Source organism: Leuciscus leuciscus (genome assembly GCF_965113295.1).
Source record: "Leuciscus leuciscus genome assembly, chromosome: 5".
Lineage (NCBI taxonomy): Eukaryota > Metazoa > Chordata > Actinopteri > Cypriniformes > Leuciscidae > Leuciscus > Leuciscus leuciscus.
This window is the reverse complement of record NC_138729.1, coordinates 14138348-14145168: the sequence shown is the minus strand read 5'-3', so window position 1 is coordinate 14145168 and position 6821 is coordinate 14138348. Positions and strand designations below refer to the sequence as shown.

Genomic DNA, 6821 nt, shown 5'->3' with positions numbered 1-6821 from the left:
TTTGCCTGATTGGGGGCTGCTACTATTTGCTTAAGCTTTTTGAACGTAGAAGTGTGATAAAAGCACGATAGGCTATCAATTTTATGTGGATAAAGGCATATTTTGTACATGACTATACACATGTCCTTCCCAGTGGGCATTTGATGTCAATTTAACATCAATGTGACATCAAACATTGATGTCAAAATTACGTCACGAAATAGGTCAAAAATGAAAGTTATATTGACGTCAAAGTGTCGATGTCAATTTGATGTCAAGATTTTGACCTCTGCTGATGTTATTTTGATGTTATTTTGATTGTCATGCTTTGTTTGTTGGTATTTGATGTCAATTCAACATTTATTTGACGTCAAGACGTCATGATGTTGTAAACTGATTTAACTGATTCTATCTTAAATTGATCAATTGCCATTTCATATTTATACTGTGATCTTATTTCATTTGAGTTCTCTAAAAAAAATACTTTTCTAAAAAATATAATTAATTTAAATGAGTTCACAAAACATCGATTTAATTCAATCCTTTTGCAGATAAGTGTTAGTTAACAACAGCACACATCAATGCATCAACAAGTACACAATCACTGTCTGTTAAGTAAAGCAATATGCAACATAAATAATATCAGTGTTGTTTTGCTCATCCAGAACTGAAGCTCAGGCTCTACTCTTCAGCACAATGGTGACCCACAAAACTCAACAGAAACTCTTTAAAGGTCCCATTGCATGGATTATTTTATTATTTTAGAATGTTTCCTGGGGTGCCCTTATAATGTTAGTATGTTTTTTGTTTAGTTTTTTAGATCAAAAGTTGTTATAATTTAGAAATAAAAGGCATTTTTCCTAGCCTGATTTTAGCCTCTGAACGCTCTGCTTGAAGGGGCGTGTCTGTGTGAGACTTCAGTGTAAACACCCTCTGCTGTGATTGGCTGCTGTGAGACTTCAGTGTAAACGCCCACTGCTGTGATTGGCTGCTGTGAGACTTCAGTGTAAACGCCCACTGCTGTGATTGGCTGACATCCTTGCATATGAAATATTTAGCATTACATGTGAAACTCTCTCGAAAACATTTACTATTATACGTTTTTACTATTACAGCTATCGAGATTAACGAATCGTGAGAAGTTTAAGTATTTAGATCTATTCCCATCACATAAAACGTTGCAGTGATCCCAGTGGGCATTTGATGTCAATTTAACATCAATGTGACATCAAACATTGATGTCAAAATTACGTCAAGAAATAGGTCAAAAATGAAAGTCATATTGACATCAAAGTGTCGATGTCAATTTGATGTCAAGATTTTGACCTCTGCTGATGTCATTTTGATGTTATTTTGTTGTCATGCTTTGTTGGTATTTGATGTCAATTCAACATTTATTTGATGTCAAGATGTCATGATGTTGATCCCAGCAGGCACAGGATATAGACTACAACATCGGTCAGACGTTGGATTTTGGTTGAAAATTTAAGTCGGTTTGATGTCTAAATCCAATGTTTGTTTGACGTCAGGCTCCAACGTTGGGCAGTCGTTGAATTTTGGTTGGAATAAACCAAACAAAAAGGTGAAATGCATGGCCGTACACTTATTACCAGCTTCACTTAAAGCTAACCAGATTTACTTTATTTAATTGCCGGTTTAATCAATAGTTGTATTTTAAAGTCACCATGATGGTGGTTAGCGTTTGCTTTAGTTGGACTCTTGACTCTTGACTTTCTAGTATAACATTTTCTCTGGCTGCTATAATTGTGTGTTTATCAAGCACATTTGTTGTAGCAAAATAAGCCATGCGATCAGGTGAAATTGGCTGATTATTGATGATGATGATGATGATGATGATGATGATATCATTATGTAAATGCCTGAATCCCTGATCTTATTCAGTGTCTAATGTTTTGATTATATAGGACTTGTGTTTGTAATATTGTTTCATAATAGAAGACAACTCACCCTTATCTCCCAGCATGCATTGCGGCTTTAATAAATTATGCAGCTGGAGTTGATCTGATTATCTGGATATTTTGTTTGATTGTCACCATTGTTGAGATTCATATGCTGTTTATTGATGTCTGTGTGTGTCAAAGTACTGCCATAGATTAAAGGTTTTTGTGCACTAAATAGTTTTTAAAAATCAAGTATATTTTTTGATAACACTGTTAGATATGCTGTAGAATCAAATGACTTATATTATGAATAAAACAATGTTAAAACCACAAATCCTATATTTATATAGGATTTGTGGTTTTAACATTGTTTTATTTATACTTGATAGCATTAGACACTAAGTAAGATCAGGGATTCTGGCAATAACATGACATCATCATCTATATACAGCCAACATCACCTGATCTCATTTTCTCTTGGCTTTTTTAGCTATAACAATTGTGCTTTATAAACACACATTTATAGCAGTCAGAGAAAAGTTTAATTTAAAGAGTTAAGGGTCAAGAGCACAACTAAAGCAAACGCTAACCACCATCATGGTGACTTTAAAATACAAAATATTATTTCTTTAAACCGGAAATTAAATAAAAGTAAATCTGGTTAGTTTTAAGTGAAGCTGGTAATAAGTGTACGGCCATGCATTTCACCTTTTTGTTTGGTTTATTCCAACCAAAATTCAACGACTGCCCAACGTTGGAGCCTGACGTCAAACAAACATTGGATTTAGACATCAAACCGACTTAAATTTTCAACCAAAATCCAACGTCTGACCGACGCTGTAGTCTATATCCTGTGCCTGCTAGGCATCTATTTGACAGCAGGATGCCATGATGTTGATGTCATTTTAATGCTATTTTGATATCATTCGATATCAAGCTCCAAAATCAGATTAAATTGACCTTTTATAGTATATGCAATTATAGTGTCTGCTGTCATTTTAAACGTGAACTAAATGTAAATATGCTAGGATTTAAATAAATAAAAACACACATGCAAAATACATAGACCTAGGTCTACAACGTTCAAGATCATTCAGGCTAGGTCTTTTAGATGTTGAAAATGAGTCACATTGATTTACAATGAGTAATAAATATACTTTTTTCAGACATTATAGACATTGTTTTGACATAAATTTCACATCAATTTGACATCTTGTTTCCTGACATCAAATCAACATCGATTTAATGTCAATGATATTGACCTGAGATGTAGGGACCAGAAAAAACATGCCAGATTGATACCTTTGTTAGGCATCTTTACAACCACAAGGAAATAATTACAAAATATAATGAAAATATGCATATTCATGCATGTCATACATGGTGGTCAAAATCTTGACTATTTGTTGATGTCAAATTGACGTCAAGGTGCCCGCTGGGTTATGAGGCCAAGAAAATATGTCGTTTTATCGACATAAGATCTCGTTATTACGAGAAAAAATAATATGTATGTGGTAGCAATGCATCACCGTAATATAAGCCTATTTATTGATTGTTTTTTTCTTCTTCTAACGTTACTCTGGTATAACATTAGTGCTGCATATTATGACCGTTCTAAAAACCTTGGTTTTTATTTGTATAGGCTATATTTACTATTACTTCCGGGTCGCATGGCCAACCTGTCTTTCCTTTAATGTAGATCTTCAAACGGAGAAATAAAATAAATAAAATTAAAATAAATAAAAAATCGGACCGTTATTTGAATTTGGTTTAGTCGTTTTTTGGATTCAGAAACCAAAAACGGCTCTTTTTTACCGTTTCTTTGTTTTTGGTTTGAAACGACTGTAACCCCATCATCTCACAAGGGATGAGGAGAACTCAGAAAGGGCCACAACCACAGTGTGTTTTGTTGCAAAATATAACAAAGTTTATTATACAAGATTCACAAAAAGCACATGGGGTAATCAGAGATGGCAAAGAGAATAAAAAAACAAACAAACAAAATTGTAACCGTTACAGACAACAGGGTTCCCAATCCTATCCAATGGAAATTGCTCTGAAACTATGTGCACACTCACAAGTTCAATAAACACACTTTCACTCCAACCTCCACAAGTGTAAAGTAAATCAAAGCCCTACCATCTATTCCCAAAACCTTACAGAGTAAATCACATACCAGAAAATGGGAACCCCACCGTCAGTTGTAGGTCCACAACAAACAAAACCAAAACAAAATAAAACAAAACCAAACAAAAAACAAACAAAGACAATTAAATCAATCCCTTTGCCACTTCCATACACAAGACCCAATTCAACATTAAAGTCATCTCTTCAGACACCCATTAAGCCTCCAATGCTTTCAATAAAGTAAACGGCAATCATGCATCATCTGTAAAGAAAACAAAGAAAGAATACACATTGATATTTGCCCTATAAAATATTTACAAGGATTAAATAAAACCTTAAAACCACTAAAAAATAAAACACAATTTACAAATATAAAATAAAAATAAAACTTAAAACCAAATCTCCCTATTAAATAATTCAATTAATATCAGTACCTGTATTCTCAAATATATCTGCTTAATTCTCTGAGGCACCAATCAACACCATTTCCATAAGAACACTAAAACAGAAAACAAATACAAACATATTAAAACTAGACAAACTCACTATGGTCTCATAAATCACATCAACCCTTACCTTCCCACTTCAGTTCTATAATCAACTTGGTTTTTCAACTGCTATTACACAGCCTTGAAAGACACCAAACAGCTTTTCCTGTTTGCCACATGGTACCACAAAGAGGAAGTCTAACCAGTTTGGTTTCCCTTTATAGTGTCTTAATTCATGGGATTTGTAGTCCATCCAATTTGTAGTCCTTCTCCTACCCCATTACACGACAAACGAAAAAAAGGTGGTTTCTCGTTATTTTGTTTTGTGGTTGAAACTTGAAACGAAAAAACAAACTATCATAACGTACACGGACCAAAATAACCCCTACCCACGAGTTTCTAATCCGCGCTCTCAGATTTGTAAACCGTGCATGCCTTCAGTTTTTGCAGTCTGTACCCACAAATTCATAAACCGTGCCCACGCTTTCACAATCCGTTCCCACGGGTTTGTAATCTGTAGCCTACTCACGGATTTGTGGCACACTCTCATTTTAGAAGAACACGTTGTTAAAGAATCTTATTGTTTTATTGTGTAATTAGTGGAATAGGCCTAGGCCTACATCAAATTGTCTTAACTGTGTCTGCATGTTTAAAGTGATTCTCAATTGTAGCGGGTATGGGTGGAATATACTATTTAATATGAATGACGTGCATCAAAATCTTTTGTTTATTTGTGATAATCTTAGCACTTTATTATTATTTTCTAACCTGTAGGCTATTATGACTGATATTTGACGAATTGCTTTGTTCCTTTTTTGTACGTTTTGGACAAAAGCGTCTTCCAAATATGTAGCCTAAAATGTAATAATAATAATTATTATTATTATTATTATTATTATTTGAGTTATAAATGAACTATAAACGAGTTCACTAAGTAATACAGTAATATGTTTGTCATCAAATAATTTATCAATGCTTTATTATTATAGGCTATAACCTAACCTTTTACAGTTTTGGATAAAATAGGCCTACATTTTTTGCATAATTTTTGCCTAAAAATAAAACAATTCATAAATTATTTTATGATAAATATATTAATGTCTTAAGTGAACTCATTTATAGTTATTAACTCAAATAATAATAATAATGATTATTATTATTGTTATTATTATTATTATTACATTTTAGGCTACATATTTAGAAGACGCTTTTGTCCTAAACTTACAAAAAAATGAACAAAGCAATTCGTCAAATATCAGTCATAATACAGGTTAGAAAATAATAATAAAGTGCTAAGATTATCACAAATAAACAAAAGATTTTGATGCACGTCATTCCCGCTACAATTGAGAATCACTTTAAGCATGCAGACGCAGTTAAGACAATTTGATGTATTCCCCTTAATATTCAATAAAACAATATACAATAAGATTCGTTAACAACGTGTTCTTCTAAAATGAGAGTGAGCCACAAATAATTGAGTACAGTTTACAAACCCGTGGGAACGGATTGTGAAAGCGTGGGCACGGTTTATGAATTTGTGGGTACAGATTGCAAAAACTGAAGGCACGGTTTACAAATCTGAGAGCGCGGATTAGAAACTCGTGGGTACGGTTTATTAATCTGTGGGCACGATTTGTTAAACCGAGGGAACAGTTTGAGAATTCGTGAGTACGGTTTATAAACTGAGCGGACGGATTGCAAAACCGTCGCCACGGATTGTTTTTTTTTTCTCCCACAGGTGACTTCCCGGGCTCCGTAGTACCTACGGTCCCATTCACTCCGGCGACGAATTTTTTAATTAATTAAACTAAATTCTATTTATAAGGTAAAACTTTTACATTTTTAGGCATTAACTAATTCCAATCCCTAATGCCAAAATGTTTTCTTTGTTCACCAAGTAATTTACTGGGGTGCGTTTCCCGAAAGCAGCCTACTATGGTCGCAAGTTCCGTCGTTATCAGCATAGTTCAACGATTTGGTGTTTCCGGAAACCATCGTTCCAACGAACGTTCGCAAACAGCATCGCAAACTTGTGTGGTTGGAACGACAGCTCTCGAGCTGTTGCTAGAAGCATATAGTTTCTAGTTTACATGAGATGTAGACTGAATAAATCCTTATCTTTATCAAAATAAGCAAGCTGACATTCAGTACAACCCGTGTTATTTATTTAGAATGTACAAATGTAATTTACGTCTTTAAGTTTGTCAAGAGATTTAAAGCACCGTTTTTGAAGACTGCGCATGTGCGAACGTGCTCTACTATGTAAGAAAGAGCCAAATATTGAGTCTGGTAATAAAGCAAAATAACTGAGAAAAATTAGAAA

At 33.9% G+C, this 6821-nt stretch overlaps 2 long non-coding RNA genes across 2 annotated transcripts in view; one reads left to right on the top strand and one right to left on the bottom strand.

Moving 5' to 3' along the window:
- The window catches only part of LOC309498495, a 4165-nt gene extending 442 nt beyond the window's left edge, over positions 1–3723 (top strand). Inside the window, exons 1-2 of the long non-coding RNA XR_014205969.1 lie at positions 1–1561; positions 2332–3723. The exon at positions 1–1561 is cut by the window's left edge and continues 442 nt beyond it. This is a non-coding gene — a long non-coding RNA (uncharacterized lncRNA). The remainder of the gene's footprint in view (positions 1562–2331) is intronic.
- On the bottom strand, positions 3723–5585 carry LOC309498494. Its single transcript, XR_014205968.1, has 3 exons — positions 4584–5585; positions 4442–4506; positions 3723–4269 (listed from the first exon to the last, which is right to left on the bottom strand). It is a non-coding gene; the product is annotated as an uncharacterized lncRNA (long non-coding RNA).
- Between the last annotated feature and the right edge of the window lie 1236 nt (positions 5586–6821).